This window comes from Heterocephalus glaber, unplaced genomic scaffold (genome assembly GCF_053883595.1).
Source record: "Heterocephalus glaber isolate CG9 unplaced genomic scaffold, H.glaber_assembly_v1.0 deba00001457, whole genome shotgun sequence".
In the NCBI taxonomy this organism is placed as follows: domain Eukaryota; kingdom Metazoa; phylum Chordata; class Mammalia; order Rodentia; family Bathyergidae; genus Heterocephalus; species Heterocephalus glaber.
Window position 1 is genome coordinate 22,538,762 of NW_028258305.1, and position 27,940 is coordinate 22,566,701.

The window sequence follows — 27,940 nt, forward strand, 5'->3', positions numbered from 1 at the left end:
ATTTAGGAATGGCTTATAGAAGGCCAAATAGGGTCCAGAGAACAATGAAATTGAGAACCAAGACTAAAAACAGATAGCATTAAGTATTCTAGATATTGAGTTTCACTTGTTAGTGTCCTAATTTTTCTGAAAACTTCCCTGCATTATCAATTAAAAAACAGCCATTTCTCCTCATACTGGTATCTTAACACAAATATGATGGGAATAACAGAAAATAAACTCCTGCTAATTTTCAATATATTTCAAAATAATAAAATTATTTTAATTCACAATTTGTACTATTACGGGGTGGCCAGCAGGTGTGAAGTTCCTCGGGAGAGGATGGTGGGAATAAAACACCAGAACCAACCACAGATGGCATTTCAAAAGGGACAATGCCTCCTCCAAAAGTAAAACAATGGCAACAACAACAACGACACAAGAGGCGAGAGAAAAGAAAAAAAGGGGAAGAGAGAGAAGGAGAGAAGAGAGGGCACTCTAATAATGCTACAGGTCACAGACCGTTTATTAAATCTTCAAAATAAAAAAGTTTTACTGTCAATAAGAACATTTCATTTTTCTTTTCCAGTTTTTTTATACGAATACTCTCCACTTATTTGAAAAAAACATAAATAAAAAATTAAAATAATTCAGTATCTCAAATGACCCATGAGTGCATCAACATTAAGTCCTAACAGTAAAACATTGGTAATGGGCTAGTAACATTGGAACTTACGATAAATTCTTACAGTCTGCCAGTCATAAGCTGCATGTCTGTAATACTGACATTTCTCTCATGATTCTCTTTTAGAACTCACCAAGGTTCAAGTTTCTTGTTTTGTTTTTGCTAGCCCCAAATATTTTTCCTTTTAAATAAAGTAAGAAAAGTTAACTTTTAAGTTCTGAAAAACTGAACAGTTATTGTATTATTTCCACAGGGAATAGGGGAGTTTGTGTGAAGTGAGAGAGGGTTAATCAAAACAAAAACAAAAACATCTAAAGTTGCAACATATACAGAAACATATTTCCAAGATGAAGGGGAAAGGTAGCAGCACCAAACAAAGCCTTAAGACCCAAGTTGGAGCAAGAACAAATAACTGGTGCCAGAAGCCAAATCTGAAGAGGAAACAGGTCGACAAAGAAGACAAAATTGTAAGGATGTACAGTCCATGGGATTCTTTTTCTGATTCAATGATTTAGTTATAAATATAGATCATTAGTCTTTCTGTACATGTTAACTAATGCCAAACTGACCACCATGAAATTTCTAAACAGGACTCTTTCATTTGTTAAAAAAAAAAGTAAAAATCACCTACTTTTCTACCCCTTCTTTCAGTTCAAGTTCTGAGCTGAAATACTACATGTGACAATAGCTGGTCCTAACTCTAAAAAAGGTTAAACTGTATCAACCTCCTTTGTCAATATAAAGAGCTACATAATTTCTATCATGCTTGGTTTGAATTTAGGCATGAGAAAAACGTCTCAAAGCAACTCAGATGGAGCAAGTCAAAGAAAAGGAAACCTACAAAGGAGAACACAAGATCAGCAGATGAAACAAATACTCTGAAAAATTTGAATCTGCCATTCAAGTAATGGAAACATCCTAAAGGAGACACCGAACAGGGTCTACTGTAACAAAGTCAGCAAAATAAAATGCAAATAGCATGATAAATGGCCTTGCTAGGCTGTCTGCTGCAAGATGGAAGCACAGAGATTCAGTCCACCACTCCTTTTGGACCCTAAAGAAGGGGGTTCGTCTGAAAGTCAAAATTATCTTTTTGCAATTTTCTCTTGGTTATCTTCAGGGACTACTTTGTGTTTTTCCTCCATTTCATGCAGACCATCTCTTTAAACTCCTAAGAGTAGTAATTTTCATATATTAAAAGACTTCTTTAGAAAAATGGAGAAAAGAGCATGAGGCCATGGCAGTGATGCTAACGGTTACTCTTCATTGCTTCTTGCGCCGCCATGATCAGTGGTGTCAGGGTAGATAATGGTTTGGCCAGTTTCAGGAAGGGATGCTGTAACAATTCTTTTGCTGAACCCCTTTTCTCTACATCCATTTCCAAACATCAATTTAAGAAATCCCAAAATATTGGAGAAAGTTTCTCTGGATTCTGAAGTTCTGGGGTTCCATTAGTTGCTATCAGGTACAAGGCCCACAAGGGGTTCTCATTGAGGTATGGAGGCTCTCCTTCCACCATCTCGATAGCCATGATGCCCAGAGACCATATGTCCACTTTGGGGCCATATGCTTTCCATGTGACCACCTCAGGCGCCATCCAGTAAGGGGTCCCAACCATGGTGCTGTGTTTGCTCTGCTCAGGGGTGATCTGAGCACAGAAACCAAAGTCAGTAAGTTTAACAGATCCTTCCATTCCCAAAAGTACATTGTCACTTTTGATGTCTCTGTGGATCACTTGATTAGCATGTAAAAACTCCAATGCCTGTAAACACTCTGCACACATAGCAGCGATCTGTGCTTCATCCATGCACGTCTCTGTGACAACATGTGTAAGTGACCCACCAGCCAGGTACTCCATGACTACAAACAACTCATCTCTCACCAGGTAACTGTCCAAGAAGTTAACTATGTTGGGATTCATTAATTCTTTCATCACCATAATCTCATTAATGATCAATTCCTTCTTTGGCTGTTTCTGTAAATTAATCTGTTTGATAGCAACTTCCTGTCCCAGTGCCACATCAGTAGCAGTGAAAACTGTACCAGAAGCCCCTTGTCCAATTTTTTTCATATCTTGTATGTTTCTCCCTAGGGTCACCTATGCTCACAGTAGTTCTTAATTTCTCCATAATCTCTTCATCTGTCATCTTGGCCTTCTTTTTCTGTCAGTCTTCCTCAGTCACCACTGCTGATGTTTCTGATCCCTTGGCATTCAGTGCTTGTGTTCCTGAAGGGAAGCCATCCTTCTCAGGAGAAGTGAAACTCAGGCACTTCTGCTTTACCATGTTGGAGTCATAGAACTTGAGGACATCCAGCACAGCCTGCAAGTTCTTCTTCTGCTCTGGTTTGGTGATGTTGGAGGTCTGCAGTAAGCAACCCCACTGCTCCGGGATACCAGTAACTTCTCCAGTAACAGCATCAAACCCAACATGGATGGTGCGCTCAAAATCACACGGAGGAGAAATCTCTGACCAGTCTTTTTCCTTCTTTCTACTTCCTTTCTCCGTGCCTGAGAATCTAGAGATGATTTTATTCTTGAGCTTTTTTTCCTCTGGAGCAGAGGGCAAGGGTTTCGAACTGTGATTGGCTGACACAGGATCTTTGCCTCCAGTGCTAAAGATGGTGCTGCTCATTCGCACGGGAGGTGTTGGGGGCTTGTCTTCCGGTTCTCCGTTATCAGACCTGATTCAGGATTAGGAAATGGTCAGCAGACGCAGTCCCGCCTGGCGAGGTGCCTCCGTGCAAGCTCACCGGGCGCGGGGTGCGGGGCGGGGTGCGGCGGGCAGGGCCGGCCGGGTGAGGAGCCGCGCCGCGCGCCGCTGTTCCCTGTGATTTTAATTTGATGTCCTTAACAACAAATGATGTTGAGCATTTTTCTCTATATTTTAAGATAAAAATAAATACGAGTGTATCTGTTAGTACTTCTAGATTTCCCCCAATATTATACAACTATTGACACTTTGGAGACCATTGAAGTAGGAGGATTGAGAAGGGGAAGAATTCAACCAGGGCTAAGAAGGTCCAGAAGAGCACCTTGTCAATGTGCGTGGAGCAGGACTAGCAGCAGTTTTGTTAAACCGACCCGTGAGCCGTGGGGAAGATCTGACCCAGAGAGGCCACCCACTGCATTCTGATCTGCCTATGTGATCCTTGCAGGCGAAACCTCTTTCCGATGAATAGGAAGATAGCAATCAACCTGAGGAGCAGAGGGCTCCTCATTCCCAGTGTCTGCCTATCTGTAAGGCACTTGTGCATTACGCACATAAGTCCACCTTTGACACAGTTGTTGAGGTGACTCCCATTTTACAGGTTAATTAACTGGCTCAGGTCACCCAGCAGAACCAGGCTGCTGTGAGTAGCAGAAACAGGACCCTTGTCTAGGTCATTCTTCTAGATCTTGTGCCTTTTCCATCACCCATGCATGTGAATATATGGATGAGAGAGTATGGTTATCACAACTAAATCCATCCTATTTTCATAGATCTATCCCCATATTCCATACATAGTATTGAGTCTCTCTCTTATAACCAAGCCACCACTAAGTTATGTGGAGGCTCAAAGATAAGACTTTTTTTTCCCAAAATGGACATATTTACATAAATAATACAAATTCAATGACTGTCTAATGTATTTCTCTGCCCTGGCTCACTTCCCCAAAATTCTGTGTTCAGCTACAACGGCCTACCTGACAGCTCTACTTGGGTGTCTAAAAGATTTCTCAAATTCAAAACACCTACCACCAAATTCCTACTCATTTCCAAACCTAGCAGTTTTCCTTATCTTCCTTGTCAGTGGAGACCCTGCCTAGAAGCTTCAGAGTCATCCTGGACTTTATTCTTTCCTTCATAGTCACATTCCATTTATCAACAAGACCCATGGGCTTGGCAATGGGACATAGCAGAGCTTGAGCATATGTCTCACCTACATACACCACAGACACTCTAGCCCAAGCCATTGTCATCTCTCCCTTTGTCCCCTACGATTTCTCTTCAGTGTAAATAAACATTTTAAAATGTATTCAGTTCATGTCACTCCCTCCCCGCTAAAAATATTTCCCTCTCATTTAAAATAGACTCTTTACAATGGTCTCTGAGGTCCTACATGACATCCTTCTGAGTGATGTCATCTCCCCCTTCCCCAGCCCCTACCACTCAGGGCCTTCCCACTTCTGCTGGGTCCCCTTGCCGAAGGGCCTTTGTTCTTATAGCCCCTGTTGCTTGTTCTACTCTCTTCAGATTGCTACACGGTAACTCGCTCAACTCCCTGAACCACCTTCCCTGCCTCACATTCCGTATTTCCTCATCCCAACTTTGTGTTTCTCTGTAACACTTTCAACATCTGACACTTTAGAAATATAGTGTGTTTTATTTCTTTACGTGTTTCTAGCCCCACAAGGGATTAGTTCTTAAACTGTCTTGTTCTCTGTCTCTACAACAGTAGCTGGCACACAGCAGACACTCGTAAGTACTTGTTAAGTGAAGGAAACAACTAATGTAAGATTGCCTAACCATAGACCAAAATAAAACATGAACCAGTCACAGCTGAGTTATAGAACAGGTGCTGTGGGATTGTCTAAGGGAAAGTATCACATTGGAGGGCATCAAAGAGATCTGCGTGGAGGAGGGCAACTGTAATAACCCGAGGAGACCAAGGACTTGTTTTGCCCTCCTGTATATGTACCTATACAGTTTACATTTTCTATCACATCTTCCCAACTCTTTGTTTGAAACATTGAAGATTAAGATCATAAACAACGATTTTAAAATGTTAACTATTCTCATCACAAGTATGCACCTGCTCACACACACCTAAATAGTTTTTGAAAAAGTAGCTGAGGCCAGGGATGGGAGGGCATGGCTATAATCCCAGCATGTGGGAAGCTGAAGCAGGAGGATCATCACGAGTTTGAGCACAGCCTGGGTTACATAGTGAGTTTAAGGCCAGCCTGAACTACATAGCAAGACCCTGTCTCAAAAAAAAAAAAAAAAAAAAAGTGGCTGATTATAAACAGCTATCTAATGCCCTTCCCTGTTCACATGCTCTCCAGGGTACTGGGTCAAAGTGATCCCTCTTTCGTGTCTGTCTCTTTCTTGTCTGCCTCTTGCTTGTCCTGTTCTTTTCTTGTCACTGGATGTGCTTTGAGGCCATAGGAATCTTTTTTTTTTTTTTTTAATCTCTGCCTCAAAAGTCTCACACAACATCTGGGATTTTCCGAATTTAAAGGATGGTTTCAAAGGATTGAGAATAATGCTTTCAGGAAGGGGGGACTTCACCTTCATTTGACCATTGTTTTGCAAGCTGAATCTCATTAGATGAAACCATACCTAAGCAGAACCAAAGCCTTCCTACCTACCTCTCTCCCACACCAAAGAAATGTAAATCAAACCCAAAAGCGAAACTTTAGGTGAAGCTTTTTGTTTCACTTACTAAAGCCAAGAGCTGGGGCTTTGGAGGCCCCTCCTAGCAGGTCGCAGGTAGGGTGTGGAGCTCTCAGCCCTGCCTAACTGTAGACCTTTATGAACCCATTTTCACAAGCCAGCCGGCTTCCACAGCACTGGGGTGGGAGACAAGGAGGCTCTCCAAACCGGAGCCTCCTCCATGAGACAGAGCTAACCACCTTGCTCCCCTTCAGCCCCTAACCCACCCCTTCCTCACCACTCCTGCGCTCGTCATGTGCAGGAGAGCTTGGCGCTGTACTGGTCCTGTTCCCTGCCTTTCCCACTGACCCTTCCTCAGCAGAAACCCACCTGCAGCCCCAAGTCACTCACTCACTCATTCAACAAACAAACTGAGCTCTTGCTTGACACCAGGTCCGGGGCAGAGCCTCTTGACATCATTCCAGGACTATAGGGACAGGTAAGGTGCATTCTTATTCCTCTGAAAGTCTGTAGCTCAAGCTCTGGGCCTCGTCTGTGTAAGTATCAGAGCCCCAATCTTCCAGGAAAGCCATCCCTGATAGCTTTAAGAATGGCAGGAGCAGACAGAGGCAAGTTTGGATTAAGGAGAAATGCAAACAAAATAAAACAAACTAGATGACCTTGGAATGGGTAAGATATCTCTAGGGGGAAAAAGATAACAATACAGCCCCCAAATAGCACATCCTGGCATTTTGGCACTTCTTAGTATTTTTCAAAACCATCCTACATATTATCTTATTGTCTCATTACAACCTTCCTGTGAAGTAGGCAGGACAGGGACAATTATCTCCAATTGATCAGTGAGGCAGCTGAGGGTTAGAACGGATTCAGTGCCTCACCCAGCCTTAGAGACTGAGTCACTAGTAAAGCTGAGCCCAGAATTGGAATTTTCTTTCTCCTCCATCAATGACAAGGACATTATCCTAGTATGATGTCATGTGAGGCATGTACATGTGTCTCTTAATGAGTCTCATTTTGGTCAGTTAAGTGTCATCATTTTCTGTGAGGATGTGGGGTGGTGCTCTTGCCCCAGCCTGCAGGGATCTGTGATAGGTTGGCCAAGATGATGGACACCATGGTGATGGGCTAGTGACCAATAACTCACAGGCCTCTCAGTGAAATATTCCAATAGGAGTAGTCACTATGGATATCAGTGTGGTTGGGATTCCTACAATGTTATTCAGATGCCTATTGTTTATGACATGTGCCCTAGGCAACACCTTTTGCTGGAAATAGGGCAGAAATCTACAGTCACTGCTGTCAGGATGCCCCTTGTCTGGTGAGGACAAGGGTCTTTGCAAGTCCCCAGGCTGCAGGAGGAGGTGCAGCCCCATCCTAATGAGCCATCTGTGTGGCAGGAGTAATGTAGTCAGGCTGTTAGGTCATGCTCATCTGGTCAGGTGTGTCAGTGGGCCAGTCTGTGTGGTAGATTTCTGAGGGATTCTGATCCAGAATCTTCTCCTTCCCCATGTGGAGCTTAAAGTCCAAGTCCTCCCACATCCATGACCAGGCTTTCCTGATCAAATGCTCCCATACCAATGGGTGTATGGGCCTGGGCATGCATCCTTGGTGGCAGGTAGGAGACTTTTAAAAGCAAAATAAGGGGGAGGGGTTTAGCTCAGTGGCATACTGCCTGCCTGGCAGGCACAAGGTCCTGAGTTTGATCCTCGGTACCAAAAAAAAAAAAAAGGCAAAATAAGATCACTCAATAGCACCAACTGCTGCCCCTGCTGAAAAACATGGACTTAGTGTTACCAGATCTGATAGTTTTCTTTATGAAGCTGGGAATTAGATTTTTTGGGGGGGTACCGGGGATTGAACTCGGATCCTTGCGCTTGTGAGGCAGGCGCTGGAACCACTGAGCTAAATCCCCGGCCCCAGGGAATTAGATTTTTAAGTGAAATTCCCTAATATTTAAATAGTGGTTCAAAAATTTTTTAATACTCTTAAGCTCAAGTTGTGCATTTCTATGGCCTAGATTCAGTTTATTTTTATTTCTCCAAATTTCAAATCTAGGGAAGTGGAAAGAAAAGTAAGATAAATGCCCTTATTCCTTTCACCTACACTCAACTATTGCTAGCATTTTATCCATGTACACACTTGCTTTAGCATTCTCTCTAGTCACATACACTTTCTTTTTTTGCTAAATGACTTGAAAGTTGCAAAATTCATGATCCTTAGCCCCTAAACACTTCACATGTATCGCCTGAGAACCAGGGACTTCCTATATAACCAGAATACAGTCACCACATTTGAGAAATTAAACATGAGGCAATATAATTTAATATATAGTTCATATTCAGATTTCCCCAATTCTCTTAATACTTTTCTTTTTTAAAATCCATAATCTAATCCAGATCCACACATTACACTTAGTTGTGAAGTCCCTCCAGTGTCCCTTAATCTTCAACAGGTCACGTACCTTCTTTGACAACACAGACAGCTTAGAAGAGTTGAAGCCCATTATTTAAAGATTGAGTCTGGATTTGTCTGATGATGTCTCCTCCTGATAGAAGGCCAGCAATTTTGGTCAAGAAGCAAATGATGTGAGTTTATCCCATTATTGGTGATGCCAAGCTTGGCCATTCAGTTAAAGTGGTTTCTACCAGCCATACCCATTGTAAAGTGGCCATGTTTCCTTTGTAACTGCCTTAGCTCATAGTGACTGTGATCAAATATCTGAGAAAAACAACTCAAAGAAGGAAAGGTTTATTTAGGCTCAAACAGAAACATCATGGCAGAAGGGTATGGTGGAGGAAAGCTACTCACCTCATGGCAGAGAGTGGGCAAAGAGCTAAAGAAAAAGGGGCCTAGGACCAGATATTGTTATGCCTTATGATCCACTCCTTTCTACCAGGCTCCACCTCCTATTTCCATTACTTCCCAATAATGTCATCAAATTTTGATCTCATCAATGGATTACTCCACTGATGAAGTTGAGTCCTCACAACTTAATCACTTCCTTTAAAAGCCCATCAGCTGGCAACCAAGCCTTTAGCACCTGAGTTTGGGTGACATTTCAAACCTAAACCAAACACCCATCCCTGTCCCCTAGAGGCTTGCATTCATCTCATAGGATGTGCATTCAGTCTATCTCCAAAAGTCCCCAAGTCTCAATAACAATGGCCAAAAGTCCAAGTTCAGAGTATCCTTTGAGTCTCAAGGCAAACTTTTCTATGAACACTTATAAAAATAAAAATCCAAATTACATATTCCCAAGATACACTGGCACAGGATAAACATTCCCATTCCAAAAGGGATGAATGGGGACATAAAAAGGAGGACTGGGATAAAGCAAGACCAAATTCCAGCAGGACAAACATTAAATTCTGTAGTTCTATGTTCAGCATCTGGGGCACATCGTTGTATGAGGTGAGCTTCAAAGGCCTTGAGCAACCCTACCCCTATAGCCTTGCTGACTGCAGCCCACATGGCCTCTTTCTTGGGCTGGCTGTGCTCATTGCCCATAGATTTCCTCACCAGATGTTCTGCATTCCTGGAATCTCTAACTTCCTGGGGTCTCTACTGCAACTTCAGTTTCACTCTCACAACTTTATGCATCACTCTTTCAGGGGCTGCCTAAGGGACTTCAACCCTGTCACACATTGCTGGTCTTCCAGGCCTTCCTTTGAGATCTCAGTGGAAGCCTCTATGACCCCATAACTCTTGCATTATGTTTGCCTGCAAAACCAGCACCACATAGATGACATCAAGGTCTTCCACTGCCTTAAGCAGTAGCTGGGCCCCCTTGGACCACAGCTGTATGATCCCTGAGTGCCTGGAGAACTGAAGTTGGTGATCCCTAGGTGTCCCTGAGTCAGCAGGGAACCCTGGGGCTCTCTTCTTAATGCAGTCTTTCCAAGGAGTTTACTCTTTTACACCCTTGAGCCTGTGATTTTTGAGGTCTGGCCAATTCCTGAAATCCCTTCAAGGCATCTTTCCTATTGTCCTACTGCAAAGTACTTGGCTTCTTTTTAACAGCACTAATCTCTTCGGCAACTACACACTTTTTGTCCAGGACTCTAACCATGCTTCTTTTCTGGCCAAACTACAAATTTTTCAAATCTTTTCACTCTTTGTTTTGCTCCCAATTCTCACTGTAAATCTGTTAAAAGCAGCCAGTAGTACTCATGCCAGTAGTACTCATGGTTTTGAGGTTGAAAAAGGCTCAGTAACCTTCCTACAGTCACAAGTCTAGTTGATAGAATGAATTAGGATCTGAATGCTGGTATTCTTGAGCACAAAAACAGTATGCTTTGGTGGCAGGGGTTGTATTGTAGCTCAGTGGAGAGTGATTGTGTAGCATGCATGAGGCCCTGGGCTCAAGTCCCACCACTGCAAAATATAACGATAATAAGAAAGAAAGGAATAGGGGGCTGGAGATTTAGCTCAGTGGTACCGCGCCTGCCTCCCAAGTGCAAGGTCCTGAGTTCGATCTCTGGTACCAAAAAAAGAGAGAATAGAATAGAATGTTTTAATCTGTAGAGGCAACAAGCAGATAAGTGGTTGTAGGCATTGGGAGGAAGGAACAATGGGAAGTCACTGCTTAATGGGTACAGGGTTTCCTTTTGCAGTAACAAAAATGCCTGGAATTATATAGTGGTGATAGTTTCTCAACATTATGATTGTACCAAAAACTACAAAGATATACTTTAAAATTGTTTAAATGGTAAATTTTGTGTTGAATGAATTATTTTTTCAGCACTGAGTACTGAACCAGGGCCTTTGCATTGAGCTTCATACCCCTGCCCTTTTTTATTTTTTATTGAGATAAGGTCTCACGAAGTCACTGAGTTGCCCAGGCTGAGCTTGAACTTGCCATTCTCCTGCCTCAGCCTCCCAGAGTGCTGGGATTATAGGCCTGTATCAGCATTCCTGGCTTATGTTGTATGACTTTTGTCTCAGTTTTTTTAAAAAGCAAAACAAACAAAAAACCCAAGTATATTTTTCTCTATGCTGTACTGACTACCAAAAATTAGAAATATGAGCACACTTCTGAACAAATGCTAGTTCCATTATTCTTCATAAAAATGAAATTTGGAAATAACCTAGTTAAATAAAGTGTGAGATTACAAATGAGAAATGATTATGGAGCCATTCCAAATTATGTCCTAATTATAAGAACTTTGAATGACATGGGAATGTGCTCATGATATGCTGTTCAAGGAGAAGCAAAGGATATGGCTTTGCATATAATCACAAGTGCTTGTGTACACTCAAAAGTTGACATGGAAATGTGCCAAACTGTTAACATTGGATATGTCTGGGCTGTGAGATTATGGCTGATTTGTTTTCCTCTCTACACTTTTTCACTTTTTTGTGTATTCCAAATTTTCTCTAGTAATTATTTGTTACTTTTATAATAAAAAAGTACAGTAAAAGTTATTCAAACAAATTTAGCAGTTTTTCCCTGTATGCTCTGGCTCTAGGCATAGTTCCCAGGACCTCTTTTCTCTTCTCCCTCTGCCTCTCCACCCTGCCCAGATAAATAAAAAGCAGAAAAATATTTCAAAGGTTCTCATCTCAGATGCTGCTCAATCCCAGCAGCAAATTAAAGGGATACTGCCCTGATCACAAACCTACTGATGGCCCTGGAGCTCTCTGTCTCTATAGCTGGAGCCCTAGGACTCCTCTCAGGAATCCAGACAAACTTTACAGGAAATAAGTGGTCAGCATAGGATGGGGGAGAAGGGGGCATGGATACAGAAGGGCCCCATGGTCCCCCACACTCAGGACTAGGAATTGAAAAGCTAACTAACACAAGAAGTGCTATCAGTTATCAACACCTCAGTACCGCTGAGCTTGTCAGTTTCCTGAGAATGAGTTGATAAGAAGACAAGGAAATCACACCCCCAAGAATAATGACAAAGTCTATGTTGGAATTTCTTTAGCCCCGTGGAAACTGACCCTGAGAAGTGACTTTTGAAAGTATATAAAATTAGCAAGGATTGAGATCATTTTAGGGAGAAGGGCTCTCTGCCCTAGTCGCACACTGGAAATACTTGGAAAGTTGAAAACAACAACAACAACAACAAAAAACAAGGCCCAGCACCATTCACAGAGATTTCTGATATCTTTGGTCTCAGGTGGGACCAGGTAATCATCATTTCTTAAATCCACCCCAAACCAAGATTCCAGCCAAAGTTGAAAAGTATTGGGTTTATGTAACCTTTGTTGTTAAAAGTAACTTAAAGAGAGCTGCTAATGAAAGCATTCACAAGCACCTGACAAGTAATTCCTTCAATTCTGAGGAAAAAAATTTCTAAAACACAACAATCTACATTACACTTGTGCATAATCAGGATCCATACATAGCCTTTGGCCCCACCATTCTATGGTTAGAGAGCTAAAGGAAATAAGCACCAATGCAAAGAAAGATTTATTTCGAAAGATGTTATTTATAACAACAAAGATTCTGAGACAATGTTATCATCTGTTTTTTCTGATTCCCTGAAACCCGGAACAAGTTGGAACTGGTCATGAAAAACAGAAAACAAAACAAAACAAAACATAAAAACAAGAAAACAAGCAGGCAGAAAATTGTTAACATAGTATTAAATTTTTAGACCTGGGCATGAGGCTGTTCTCTATATGAGTTAGTCCTTTCTGTTTGCAAACAAAGGAGACATGTTGGGGTTAACTTGGTAACGAGGGTGTTTTGGAAGAATCCAGAGAAGTGAAGAACAGCAAATAACCTCAAATGCACTAAATAGCAGATCTCAGAGAGGTTGAACCACCAGTTGGAAAATATTTTCTTGTTTAGGAACAACACAGCTGTAGTGATGCGGTATTTACTCAGCCCCTTAGCAACAAATGCTGAGGTTCCTCTGTCACACTGGTGAAGGATCACTCCCTGCTGCTGGTTGCACTATCCCTATTGCTACTGGCTTTCAGAGCTTTTCTAGGCCAGACTCTCTAGAATAACTTATTTATTCTAATAATTCTTTAATTCATTAAATTGACAAATATTTACTACTAAGCCAGGCTCTTTTTTAGACCGCAAAGATACAGCATTAAGCAAAATGTACAAAGTCCTTGTGCTCAGATGTTTGCATTCTAGTAGCAAAGACAAAGAGAATTACAGAGAGAGAGAGAGAGAGAGAGAGAGGAAGAGAAAATTTAGGCAGAACAAGGCAGGACAAGAGAGGACTGATGCCAAATTTCCCATTTAATTGTGTAGCCATCTATCCTGCAAAGGTGGTCAGTATATTCCACATTGGAAGAACTTTCCATGACAAGGATCGACCCCACAGTGTGAAGAGGTCCTGGAAGGGTGAGAGCTCCCTGCATGACAGAAGTGGCTTGTGGGCAGGCAAAGCCAGTTTTCCAGAAGGTCTCAGAAGCACAAAGAAGACTGTGCTGAGGTGTGAATGTGTTGATCCTGACTGCTGAAGATACGAGCATACTGAATTCAAAGGGATGAAGAGAAAGGCCAAGTGGTCCAGCTGTAAAGCCTTGGGAATTTGTTCTTTTAATTTTTCAGCTGTAGAAGAATGACTTGAGGGAGTGAAGACAGTGCTATTGCAACATTAAAAAGTCAGATGGCATTGCACACAGAGAAGCATGAGAGAGGGAGAGAGACTGAAAGTGCCACAGGGAGGGACAATTTGAACTTCAGGTGAGTTGTGAAGACGGGATGAGGAAGCAAACCAAGGAGAGTCTGAGGAATTTCCCAGACAACAGGGAGAGGCAGTGCAGGGTCCTGGGCTGGAGAGGTAGGGTAGAGGGAGAGGCTTGCTGTACTTGGGAAAGAGCAAGGAGGCTGTGTGGCTGGGACACAGAAGAGGAGGAGGGAGAGGCTGAGAGATGAGATGGAAGCTCCAGGAGGGTTTTCAGCAGGAGAGTGATGGGGCTGAATTCTCCTTTTATTTTTTTTCTCAGTTATAGACAATTGTAAAGAGTAGCTTAGGTGCACAGAAACACTGATGGGAAAATACACGGTTCCCACGAACCCTCCCCTTAATCTTATGTTAATGTGGTGCATTTGCTACACCATTGATGAGCAAACTCTGAAACTTGATGAGCCAGAGTCCATAGTTCACTGTCGGGCTTACCCTTAGTTTTACACATTATGTGTGCACTGCATGATGCACCTATGTGTTAGAAGGCCTGCTCAAGCCACTGGGATAGAAGAGGGGATCAGGAGGGAGCAAAGAAAAGGGGCCACACTGTTGCAGGCCTCCAGGTGCAACATGGGTAATTTGGGAACAGGTAGTCAGAGTTGACTGGAGTTTCTGACAGATTATGTATAGAAAAAGAGGAGACGGAGGGAGGGGAAGAGGAGAAGGAGAGGGAGAGGGAGAGAGAGACAGAGAATTAAGGATGACTGCAAGAGAGGAAAGAATTAAGGATGACTACAGGTTTTGGCTTGAGTAACTGGAAAGTTGCTAAGACAGGGAAATACTGGACAGGAAGGAATGGGGAACGTGGGGAGTTTGGTTTGGGACGTATTTAGTTTGAAATCTCATCCAAATGGACATTTTAAACCGGAATTGAGTCTATGAGCGGCCTTCAAGTTCTAGCCTAAGGCATACACTTGGGGTTATCAGTATATTTAGGGTTGGATGTGAGACTGGATGAAGTCAATTAGAGTGGACATTAAAGAGAAAGCTGAGGTTGACCCTAGGATCCTCCAACACTCCAAGATCAAGAATATGAAGGAGATTCTGCCAAGGATGCTGAAACAGAGCATCCAGTGAGCTATAGGAGAACCAAGGGGCCACATCTTGGACATCAAGAGAACTGCCAAGCCCTAAGGGCAGGTCACTTGCCTCTCTTCTTCATGAATTTCCCTTATTGCCTTTCTACATCTCAAGTCTTCAGAGTAGTAGCTCTTTGGTCCCTTCACTCTGTCAGGCCTCAAATCCCACTTTCGGGAGGTTTTCTCTTGCACAGGGGGCACTCTCCCTGGAATGAAGTCTGGCCTCTGGCATGTTCTGCAGCCTCCCTCTCCTCTCTGGGCCTTTCCACCCGATTTCTCAGATCTCTGGGAACAGGCTCTGCTTCCTCCCTGAGGGCCCTGCCCCAGCAGGGAACAGTTGGATTTCCTCCTGGGAGAAGCCAGCACTTACAAAGGGAATGAGAGGGCATCATTTCTAATGAGGGCATCTGGGATCGCTCCCTAGGGCTCTTTGGGGCAGAGGGCCTTCACAGTAAGCTGCAAATATTCTCTGCCCCCTTGCTTGTGTCCAGAACTCTCCTCAGTCATTCTTTCTTAGCTCTCTCTGTTGCCCTCTCTCTGCTCCTCTGGCACAGCAGCCATTACAGCGTGACTCACTCAGAAAATGTGAGAAATTACTTAATAAGGAAGTGCCCTGGGGAAATGGACAGGTAAAAGCCTCTAAAGAAATGATTTCATCCCATACTTAATTTAATAAGAACTATGCTTATAGTACTGCTGCTAGTAAGGAAGATAGACAGCAGATAAGTGGATGAGATGAACAATCTGTCTATGCTAGAGCATGTAATTTGGGGGAGCTGAAAATTCCCTCTCTGGATGGGAGGCCATGCCAAGGACAGTGCTCTGCCTTGCCTAGGAACAGAGAAAGGGGCCCTCCTGATGTCAACCCCAGGGCTAACACTCATTGGGTAAATGCATTTGATTCTCTGAATTCCATCCAGGAAATCCCCATAAGGTAAATTAAAGGATAGGTAAAACAGAGAAAAAAAGTAGTTTTTGAATTGTACTTTCAAAAGATCTACAGCATCAAGACACAAAATTACCCAAGTTTACAATGCCTTTTTTCCCTTCTCGGAAACTCACTCTAAAGAACATTCCTAGTTCCTAGATACAGTAAACCTGTACATTGGTTCACTGGTGCTTTTCACCTGTAAACTGAGCCTGGGGACTTCATCCCACAGACCTCCATCCTCTGGGAAGCAGTGCTTTGAAGTGGGCAGCTTATCTCTGACCCTCAAACACAAGGAAATGGTGCATTCTAATCTAGCCCATAGAGGGGGCAGGCTGAAAATAATAGGCACACACATCCTAGATCACCACCTTCCAGACACCCCCAGCACCACATTTAAAAACCCCAGCCTCAGACTATAAAGAATCTCTCTTGTGGACCTGTGCTCTGTTCTCTTTGAGTGTGTGTTCCTTTAATTCTGCCTAATAACTCTTTCTAATGCCTCTCACTGACACATCCTGAAAATTCCTTTTCTGAACCCAGTACTGCCCAATGGGTGGAGTGATGTGAGGTCTCCATCTCCTCTTTGGGTGACTTCCTCAGACCTAGGGGCAGCAATAGTACCTCTTTAACTTTGTACATATGCATACCGAGGGGTAGGAACCATGGTAAATGTTGCAAACAAGCAAAAGGGATCATTGTTAGGAACACCACAAGCTGAGGTGAAAGGGCAAGAAAGCAGCAGCCCGTTCACAGTGGGGCTGGAAAATCTTTACCATCACAAGTAAAAAGCTATGGCTGCTAATTAATGGTGTGTGGTCAGAAATTCTAGAGCAGTGGTGGCAAACCTACAGCAAACATGCCACAGTGGGCTGTTTGTATCATTGAAAGTTCTGAAACATTGACGGCGAATCTTTTAGAGCTTTCAATAATACAGACAGCCCACTGAGGCACATATGCCATAGGTACGCCACCACTGCTCTAAAAGGTTTGCCATCACTGTCCTAGAAGGTCAGATTCCGGTCCTGTTGATGATTTCTTCTCTCTTTCTCTCAGCCCCAGAAAGTTCCCTGGAAGGAACAGGAGCCAAATAGAAATCAAAATTCCCCTTAATAGCTGCCAGGTGTAAGTCTTGAGCAAAAGCTGGGTTGAAACATGAGGCTAGACTCCAAGCTTAAGAAGTCTGCCTACCTTTCTCTAGGCCCTAATCGAAAGTTCGTGAGCTCATCAACTTCCGTCTGGGACCACATACAAGAAATCAAAAGTAGAAAAGAGTCATGTTTGTAGAGTAAGATGTGGCCTAAAAGCCTGTCAGGGTGCCCATCCAGCCAGATGGACAAAGACAAGTGAACTGTTGATGGGTCATAACTCATGCCTCCTAACCCATGGGACCACATCAGCAATGGTCAAGGTTGCGCATTGAGGTTAGTACCTTTCCTTGGGATAAAGCCAGGAACAAGTGCAGAGATAAACTTAGAATAGGACAGGAGCAGAGCTAACATTCTCTTTCCTCCTAAATGAGGCAGATACAGAATCTGAAAGCCCTATGGGAAAATACCAAAAACTCCTGAGTCAGGTAAATGACAAAGTAAGATTTGCATCTTGAAGGAGCTCAACTGCTGGATTTCTTCCCCCAAGATCAAGCCAGGAGGTAGACAACTGTGAGGATCCCCTGGGCTGACAGGAGCTATTTGGACTGTTGTGTGGGATGCGGTGATTATGGCCTGGGGCTAGAAGCATTCCAGCTTCCAGCCCCCTGGGATGATACAATAGGAAAGGGATTGTGGATATTCTGCTCTGGCTTCTCTATCACCTTCTTCTTGGGTCAAAAGGAACCTGCCCTCATAAGTATAATGCCAGAAGTAAAACCTGGCCAGCCCTGGGCCTCTGGGCTTAAGAGGAGCTGCCCGAAATGAATGGGGAACAACTGGCCTTCTTTCCTAGCTCATCTCTTTCCACCTCAGAACTATCTCCTTCTGAGGAAAAGTGATGCCTCACCTCTCTGGGGCACTGAGGGAGAGTGAAGAGCAGCTCTGAGGTGACAGTTGTTTTACAGAGTGAATAGTGACTGACTGCATTGTAGAGGATGAGGTCAGAGACTTTGGTGGGTCCTATGCACATTTCCTTCATAAAATATGCCTAAAATATTTTACAACTGCATTGCTACAAAGATGAATATAATCTAGGCTGGATTCATTATTATATATTCATCATTAGTACATTAATTTTATTCTACTGATAGTAAAATAAATTAGAAACAAAACATTTCTGTAGGCATTTAAAAATATCATGAAGCTCTGCCTGGGCAACTGAGGAAATTAGTGAGACTCTGTCTCAAAATAGAAAATTAAAAGAGCTGGGGATGTAGCTCAGTGCAAAGGCCCTGGGTTCAATCCCCAGTACTGAAAAAAATCATGAAGAGGCTGGAGTTGTAGCTCAGTGGTAGAGTACTCACCTGCCTACTATGCATGAGGCCCTGGATTTTGTTGTAGGCACTGCAAAAATACATTAATAAATACTGCAGGCTATAGGCACTGTGTGTGCTGTGACGAATGGATAACTTGGCCCTGGTTGGGGACTATGGTTCAGGTACCTGAGGCTCCCTCCAAGCTTCCTTTATTCCTATCTCCTGAGTCCTTCAGAACCTTCAAGGACTAGGGTCTGCCCCTCCCCTTCTGCTTGTTACTTCCTGACACAATAGACAATATCTCAGGAGAAAATCAGCCTTGTTCAAAATGGACAGCTATTTGAAAAGCTCATTAAAAAAGAACTAAGTAGAAATACTAGTTATGTACATGTACTATTTAAATTAAAAAACACAATAGATGGGTAAATGGCAGGATGGTTATCACTGAGAAGAGTTCACAAAACAGAAAAAGGAAGGAAAATAGGAAAAAGAAGGAAGTAGATTTCTGGCTTCAGCTTGCCCTGAGTTACTCAATTTGGACACAAAAGATAGAATCACTTTGAATCTTAGTCTGTAATGGTTTCACAACTCCCATCAGATCATAAAGCACAGTCTGATAAGTGAATTATTCATGCTAATAAAAAAAATCGCCACTTGTGAACCAAAGGAGTTAAATGAAGGCACCCAAACACATGGACTTATTGGACCACATCAGAGATACCAGCCATGTAAGCTCATTAAACACACTACACCATTGAACGATGCAGTCACCTTAACCCAAGATGTATCCAAGGAAGAACTCTTTCAACCGCAGCATCGCACACAACTGTCACCTTATCACGGACCACCTGGTGGACATGTCACAATATTGCCAGGTGACAAAGTTCTGTCTCTGTCCCCTGGCTTCAGCCCAGCATGATCCCCTGCTGTTGACATTGCCCCTTCAAAACCATGCAGGACCCCTTCGATCTTGACAGCTCAGCTATAGGTTTGTTAATGGAATACCTACAGTGACTCTTAGATTTGTATTAATTTATAGTCCTTGCTCTTTCCATTGTTTCTTTAAAACCTACAGGCTCTTTGCTTTTTTCTTTCTGTAACCTAAACATTATATTTTGCTGGTTGCTGTGAGATTTGTGTGTTAAGATGGTTAAGAGCTAGATATTAGTAATTAAGATTGGAATGGAACAGAGAACTTGTGATGGCCATGGTCACGACTACAAGTGAGATCAAAAGCACTCTATGAAGTAAAGCCCTGCTTAATATTTTTAGCAGAAAATGTATGTGAATATCTTTCATGCCTGGGAGTAGAAAGGGTTTCTTAAAATACAAAAACATTGGCTAATATATAAAAGATTAATTAATTTGAATATATTAAAATCAAGAATTTTTGTTTTTCAAGAGGGAATTTAAAGAGAGTAAAAAAAAGACACGTTATACATTGGAAGAAGGTATTTTGCAATATATACACTGACAAGTATTAGTTTCAAGAATATATTCCTAGGTAGGAAGGAGGTCTCACTGGAAGCAAACTGATTAACCAGCACCGTTAAGTCCACATCTCAACAAATCACTGCATAATTCTTACCTGTCAATATTCTGAAAGGTTAAAAAAAAGTTGTATGGAAGAATATCTTTCCTGAATAGCCGTCCACTGTAAAAACATGCAACCTGCAAGAATTTACATAAAACTACATCTGAATTCTCTGCTGGCTGCATCTTTCTTTATATGAACAAAAGAAATGCATTACATTAAAATTTAAATAACATAGTGAGGCATAAAATACTTTTATTTATGCTATTATATTTGTGTATTTGAGATTGTTAGACATGTTCACATACTCTTTCCTCTTCCCAAAGATGAAGGAATGGAGACCTCCTTCCTACCTAGAGGCACTAAAACTAGTGAAGTTAAAAGGATTTCAAAAACTTTTTATTCCTACTTTAAACCTACCAGCAAACAAGAATTGTGGTCATCATGAATGATATGAAGAAACTAATTGACCAAGTTTGGTTTTTGTTGTCCTGAATTTGAGATGCACATTTTCATTCCTTTTAAGAATGTTGATGTATGAATGTGAAGATGCTAGAGAAACTGGGCTCAGACATTCATTGTAAGTCTCCCTCCACCTATATGTTGTAGAATTTCAGATTGGTAATTGATAGTATTTCTGTAGAAAGAATGTGTTAAAATTACAAGTGATCTTTTAAAAAGATTATGCAGCTCTACATGTATTGTGCTGTGCCTGGTCCTAAGTGCAACCAGTTAAATAAGTTTCATATGTATTTTTCCAGTGTTAAATCTCACACACTGTACTCTTGGGAAATTTTCTTCCATCCTGAAGAACGAATAGAAGAGGCCATATATATCGCCTCCTCATCTTTGAAATTTCACTATCTTTATGTAAAAGTTGTGTAAAATTAAAAATCTATGAAAGAATAAAAAGTGGATTTAAATTTTTTAAAAAAGAATATATTCTTATATATAACTACCATTTTGAAAAAGAAAATGGACCCAATGAACCCAATAGAAATATGGACAAGAGATCTGAATGGGGATTTCAGAGAAAGGAAGCCATATGGGCCATAGACATACAAAAAGATGTTCTATGTCTTTGGTAATCAAGATCAAATCAAGATCACAATGAAACACTATTTTACACCCATTTGATTGGCAACTGTTTTTATTTTTATTATTTTTTTGGAGGGGGGTACCAGGGATCAGACTTGGATCCTTGCGGTTGCGAGGCAGGCGACAGAACCACTGAGCTAAATGCCCGACCCTGGCAATTGTTTTTAAAAAGTCTGACAATGCTAAGTTTTTAGAATGTGTCAATTCACATCCACATCCAGGGTTTCTTGTACATTGCTGGTGGGAGTAGAAATTGTTGGAAACATTTCTAAAAACCGATTTTGCATTATTTCCTAAAGTTAAAAGTTAACATAATCTATGCCCTAGGTTTTCACTTCCAGGTACTCAGGAAACATGTGCAAGAGTATTCATAGCAGCACTGTTCAGAGCAGCAAAAACCTGGAAACAACCCAAATGTTCATCCACAGACAGTGGAAGGTTATGCCGTGGTTTATTCTCATGTGGTGGGAGAAGGGTAAAATAAATAAACTGTAGCAATAGAGGGCCGGGGATTTAGCTCAGTGGTTTGGGTGCCTGCCTTGCAAGCACAAGGTCCCAAGTTCGATCCCTGGTACCAAAACCCCCCAAAAACAAAATAACAAAAGTATAGCAATAGAGAGCAGGTGAGTGCACCTCAGCAGGATAATATCAAGTGAAAAAGTAAGCCCCCCACCAAATGCCAAAGAGCATGACAACATTTTCACAAAGTTACAAGAAGGCAAAATTATTTAAGAAATTATATAGATACAGTAAAACTATTAAAAAGGAGTCCAAGAGAATGAAGGATGCAGGATTCAGAATTATTGTTACCTAATGTAAGAGGAGAGAAGGGAAAGTGAGTTGTGAGAAGTGAAAAATAGCCCAGGACATAAATTCAGACCCAGAGTAGATTCTGGTTACTAGGTCTCAGAAGAAGAGGAATGGAGTGATTAATGTATAGGTTTCTTCTTGGGTGGTGATGCTTGCACAACATGGTTATATATAGCACCCACTGACTTGTATTCTTCAGTACATGAGTAATAGGAGAATTATATATCAATTTTTTTTTTGGTACCGGGGATTGAACTCTGGACCTTGTGCTTGTGAGGCAGGTGGTGGAACCACTGAGCTAAATCCCCAGCCCCTATATATCAATTTTTAAAGATAGGAAATAATCTTGTAAAGTACTGTAATTAATATAGTGTGTTTTATTTTAAAGCTAGGCAAATAAATCAATAGAAAATTAAAAGTCTAGAAATAGATCCACAGATATATGGAAAATTAATGTTCAACAATAGTCTTTCCAACAAATGGTGCTGGCAAAACTGGATATATATCCCCAAAAATGAAATTAAAAACATATATAAATGAAAGAACTTTGATCCATGCCTTAACTCACACACATAATTTAACTCAAAATGGGTCATAGACTTCACAATGTAAAATCTGAAATTATAAAACTTCTCAAAGAAAATCTTTATGACCTAAAGTTTGGCAAATAATTCCTTGATAGAACACCAAAAGCAAATTCTCAAATTCTCATTCTCTCTCTCTCTCTCTCTCTCCCTCCCTCCCTCTCATAAGTTAGACTTCATCAAAATTAAGAACCTCCCTTTAAAAGACTTTTAAAAATGGGGCTGTGGGTGTAGCCCAGTGGTAGAACACCTGGCTAGCATGCATGAGGCCCTGAATTAAATCCCCAGCATTACAAAAACAAAACCCCTAAGCACTTAAGAGTATGGAAAGACAGGCCACAGACAGAGAGAACATATTTACAAATCACATTTATGAGAGACTTTCAGCCAGGAAATACTACGAAGAATTCTCAAAACTTAATCATAATAGTAGTAGTAATAAGTGGAGAGGACAGCAAGATACTTTTGGAGGTGTGGATATACTTATGCTATAGATTGTGGTGATAGATTCATGAGTATATACTTATCTCGAAACTCAGCAAGTTATACACAGTAAACATATACAGAAAATTTCTTATATATTAATTAGACCTTAATAGTGTGCTTTAAAAATAATTCTGGGCACCAACTCAAAAGAATCCTCTGTAAGCAGTAAACACACAACTCAGTTTAAAACAGGCAAGGGCCGGGGATTTAGCTCAGTGGTTCTGCCACCTGCCTCACAAGTGCAAGGTCCCAAGTTTGATCCCCAGTACCAAAATATAAAAAAAAAGTAAATAAATAAATAAACGAACAGGCAAAAAATGTCAACAGATATTACCAAACAGAATAGATGGATAGCAAATAAGCATGTGAAAAGAAATTAAATTCATTATTCATTAGTGCAAAGTAAATTAAAGCCACAGTTAAATGCCCCTATTAAGTTTAATATGTCTAAAATGAAAAAGATTGATTGCATCAAGTGTTGGTGAGGAGGTGAAACAACTCTCATATTCTGTTCTAAAAATGTAAACAGTTCAATTACTTTGCCAAATAGTTTGGCAGTATCCTAAGAGGTTAAACATACCTTACCATATAAGGTGATCACTTCACTGCTAAATATTTGCCCAAGAGAAATGAAATCCTATGTATATACAAACACTTGTACACAAATGTTCATAGGAGCTTTATTTGTAATTGCCCAAACTAGAATCAATGCAATTGTCTATCCACAGGAGAATGTATAAACAAATAATAATATATGCATGCAGTGGAATACTACTCAGCAGTAAAAAGTAATGAACACAACATAGGCAGCCTGGATGACAGCAGCCTTGGCCTAATGGCCCATGCTGCCAGCAGTCACAGGCAGGAATTAGAGTGAGCCATCCAGCCCAGGAAGGCCTGGAGATGACAGTACAGCTTGGCTGCCATTGTCTGTAGCCTTCTGAGAGCCTCTGACCCAGCTAACCCATCCCAGCATGACCAAGCCTCAAGACAGAGGAGATTGTAAATGCCAATTGTTTTAAGCTACTAATTTTTGGGTTCATCTGCTAGGCAGGAATAGATAAATAATACACTAACATTAAAAAATTCAAAGGAGCTGAGTGTGGTGGCGTATACCTGTGAACCTAGCACTCTGAGAGGCTGAGTCAGGAGGCTCACAACTTCCAGCCCAGCATGGGCAACTTAGCAATTTAGACCCTATCTCTAAATAGACAGAGAGATAGGGTTATGGATGGAGCTCAGTGTGAAGGCTTTGGGTTTAGTCAACCCTCAGCACTACAAAAAAACCAAAGGATAGGCAGAAAAACCATCCATCTGCAACGTCCCTGGACATTTTTACACAGTTAAAGTTTCACTCCAGTACCACTCCCTGTCACCATTGCCTCCTTGTTCCTGCAGCCCATGGGGGATCTTATATGAGTCACTGCAGCTCTTGCTATGTGGCCCATGCAGTTCATGCTCTGGACTGTACAGGGCACGGTCTTGTTTCCCCAGAGCTAATCTTGTCACCAAGTCCAACCTGGCCTCTCCAGAAAAGCCTAAAGACTCTGAAGGCCAACCTTTGCTTCCCTTATAATATACAACACGGGCAAAATCATGGACATAGCACTTTCTTGCAAATTTTCATTGTGGTATAATACAAAATTTACCATGTTAACCATTTTTTTTGGTACCGGGGATCGAACTTGGGACCTTGTGCTTTTGAGGCAGGCGGTGGAACCACTGAGCCAAATCCCCAGCCATGTTAACCATTTTTAAGTGTACAGTTTCACAGGGTTAATTATAATCATGATGCTGTCGGACCACCACCAGCACCCAGCTCCATGTTTCATCTCATGAAACTGAAACTCTACCCATTAAAGTGTACTTTGTACTCTCCTCTTCCCCCAGCCCCTGGCAACCAGCACTCTGTGTTCTGTCTGTGTGATTCTCTCTATCCTAAGTAGCTTGTATCAGTGGAATCATACAGTTTTTGTCTTTTGATAAGAAAATAAGTCCCTTCGTGAGACAGGGTTCAGTTAGTCGGCTGCCCAGGAAGGCCTCCCACTTGCAATCTTCCTGCCTTATCCTCGCAGAGTGCTGAGAGAAAATAAATACTTTTTGATAAATAGCAGTCTCAGATTCCAAACAGCACCGTATTCCACCGCATTCAAATGAGAGAAACAGTAGGAGTTTCTTGTAAGAGTATTATTTCATTCCAAAGAATGACGAAACCAAAAATTAACCATCTTCAGGGGTAAGAGTTACTATCTCTGCTGTACAGATGAGGAAACGGCCTCTGACGTTGCATTCTCACGTCTGCACATCTGGAAAGGTACTGTCAATGTTGGAGCCCACAGTCTTGTTGGATGGGTACTGGTGGACCCGTAAGGAGCCCACCCCAAGGCAGGTCATGTCCAACAAGTCACGGCATGGTGTCTGTGTCACCATCACCCTGATCGTGTGTGCCAGCTCCCTGGTGAGCTGCTTCGGCTGCCCGCCCAGGCCTCTCTGTCCCACCCTGCTGCTCCCTCCTGACCTAACACAACCCTGCTGGGCTCCAGCCCTGTTTTCTGAACTTATAATCTTATATTTGTACCAGATACAAGCAAGATGCACCCAATCTGCGGGGTGGCAAAGGTACCTACAAGATCTCTTTCCAGGCCTGCTGCTTGCTGTGTCCCTGGGTATTTGTTGAGTTGCCCAGAATACCCCTTCTACTGCCGGCCCTGGGCCTCTGGGGGAAGCTAATGTCAGATGAGCTGAGCCATTGCAGCCCATGCCTGTTGGGTCAGCCCCACCTCGTCCAGGTCTCTGTGGGAGTGGGATTTCTGAACGGACTGGAAGGACCACATAGTTTCGTAGGATGGTCTTCCCTCTGCTTTCCACTTCCTCCCCACCCGGGCCTGGGTCAGAGGGGGAGGCCTGGAAGAGAAGGGCTCCAAGAGAGGGAAGGAGCAGCCCTCACTGGCCCCATCCTTGAAGAACAAACCCTTCGGGACACCCAGGCCAGAGGGCTGTGGCTGCCGGAAAAGCTCTTTATAGGAGATGGCAGGAGAAAAGGCACAGAACACCCAAAGCCTCACAAGCAGAAGAAAATGTCCCTCTGGAGCCTGCAAATGACAGACTGGCTCATTTGGTATTTGAGAGAATGAGGTGCAAAAGGGGACATGATAAGCCCAGTCACATAGCCAGGTGGCTGTGTCCAGAAGGAATAGGTGACAATGCCCCAGGTCATAGAGAATCTGAATGCCAGGCTGAGACTTCTGTTCACATTGAGGACTAGGTTGGAGCCCCTGAGGTCACCCCATCATGCTCCACCACACAACTATTGCACCTCCAGTTGCTTAGAGATGAAGGCACCTTGATTCCATTTAACAGACACAAATCCTGGGCAGATACCCCAGGGCACTGACACATAGAGTCACCAAGAAGCACAGGAGCCCATTCAGTGGGACACATAGAGCTCCAGAGCCACGCAGTAGACTGGAGAGTCCTCACTGCCTTCAGAGAGCATCTGCATTTGTGCCCTAGAGCACAGACACATGCTCATGTGAAGTCACACATGCAACAGCACAGACCCACTTGAGGGCCCCTTAGCCTGGACTGGGGTAGGATTGTCCATCTGTCTGTCCTATGCCTGGTTATGGCAGGTGTCCATGGGAAGCCTGGACCAGAGGTCAGCAAACCAGGCCTGCAGGGAGATATGGGCTGAATTGCAGCGTCTGCCTTGCTAAGCCCTTTCCCCCCTTGGTATCACAGAGCCTCTGAGCCCCAGGGGAGCTAGTGCAGTGAGGCAGATGATGCTCTCTCTAGAGACAGGTGTGGAAGGAGGAGGCCCGGGCCCAAACAAGGTCCAGTGGCAGGCAGTAAGTCCTTATGTCAAAGGGCAGGCATTTCTCTCAGCTCACTCTGCAGAACACTCTGCTCCACCCCCCCACCCCACCCCCATCCCTTGCGCCCTAAGCCTTGCAGAAATGGTATAAAGATGCAGGAGCCAAATCTACAGTGGGTAGAGGTAAAAGGTGCTACTGCAAGAGCTAAAAGTGGAAGATGATGCAGATCAGAACACCCTCTCCACACCCTTCACTGCACCCTTCTATTCTTCCATCCCAAGAACTTACAAGTTAGGACTGGGAGGGGCCGTAGCACTTCAGGGTGCCCCCTGAGGGTGGAAAGCTGATGAGCACACGTTCTATATTACAGTTTATAGGTCAGTGGTGAGCTTGATGTTGGCAAGTGAGACTCAAGTCAGACATGAAAAGGGGCTTTCTGGTTTTGAACCTGTAGTGCAACACTTAGTGGGCATGACAACTGAGCTTAATTGTTAACTTGACTGGTTAAGAAAATCTGGGAGAGGTGATTGGATCACAGGGGCGATATACTCATTGACGGATTAATCCATGATGTTCGAAGCTGGATGTGCTGTTTGGAGGCAGGTCTTTGTTGGAGGTCAGTCACTGAGGGTGTGCCTTTGGAAGGCATATCACTTGCTGCTGCTCTTCCCCCAGGCTCTGCTTCCCAACCACCATGAAGTGAGCAGCTCTGCTCTACCCTCCCCTTCCACTATGATGTTTCTGCCTTGATACCAGCCCACCATGGACTGAAACCTCTGCAACCATGAGTCTAATACACCCTTCCTCCTTTAAGTTCTGCATGTTAGGTATTATTTGGTCCCAGTGACAAAAAGCTGGCTAATACAGTGGGTGCAAGAGGCAGCAGTGACTCTAATTCTGAAATGTATGAGGACAGATCTGCTGAGGGGCTGAGGCCTGTAAGTGTCATCCATTTCCTCTCTGGCTCTCAAAACCCACTGGTGGAAGTCATTACAAGTAGTACAGTATTTACATAGCAAAGGAGCCTTAGGACAACCCAGGCCGCTGCCCCACACATAGTCAATGCAGGACCCTCACCTAGGTGTCCGACTCCAAATCTAGTGCTTTCCCCAGGGTGTTTATTGATGGTACTGTCCCATCATGCAGCACCTGGCAGGGGCTGGAGTGGGAGCCCAGAGAAAAGTAGGAGGCCAGGATACGTACTGACATGGCAAAGAGTCTTGTGTTATCTTCTCTGATTTTAAAAATATTTAAACTGAAAAACTGATTTTTGACAATATCATTCAGCTGGTTGCTGAAAGAGAAGGTCTGAGTAGATGAATAGAAAGGGGTGTATGGGAACTTTTTAAGGAGATGGAGCACTTCTGTAACTTGGACAGGAGTTGCACCCAAATTATCAAAAATTATCAAATTGATCTGTAGATGATATGCTAATTTATCAAATAATATTAAATTTTGCTATAATTGCATCAGTGATATTTTAAAAATAGGTTCAA

General features: G+C 42.7%; 1 pseudogene; it reads right to left on the reverse strand.

The window, feature by feature from the left end:
- Nucleotides 1-1,765: 1,765 nt before the first annotated feature.
- Nucleotides 1,766-25,023, reverse strand: LOC101713037 (serine/threonine-protein kinase PAK 2 pseudogene; annotated as a pseudogene).
- Between the last annotated feature and the right edge of the window lie 2,917 nt (nt 25,024-27,940).